Below are 338 nucleotides of genomic sequence, written 5' to 3' on the forward strand. Positions count from 1 at the left end.
TATAAATCATTCCCATAATGAATCACAGGGTGAGTTTGTTGTTTCATAAGAGCCTTGGTAAATGTAGCCAGCAATCAGCTGATCCTAAGAGCTAGGGTTCTCTATGAGTGGCAGATAAGAAACCTATGCGGTGGTGGACTGCGCACGTGACGGACAACCCAGTGCTTTCACTCAATTAGCCTCATACTGGTTTATTCTCAGACCCTCATCAGTTGGCACAACTTATGGGACAGAAAATTATAGAATGAGAGAAGATAATGAAATGATATACTGGATTGAGAACATATTAGGAGCATATATCCGTATTCATGTGATCACAGAGCGTTTAATTGATGATA

The sequence above is a fragment of the Salvelinus sp. IW2-2015 genome, unplaced genomic scaffold (assembly GCF_002910315.2).
Source record: "Salvelinus sp. IW2-2015 unplaced genomic scaffold, ASM291031v2 Un_scaffold5277, whole genome shotgun sequence".
NCBI lineage: Eukaryota > Metazoa > Chordata > Actinopteri > Salmoniformes > Salmonidae > Salvelinus > Salvelinus sp. IW2-2015.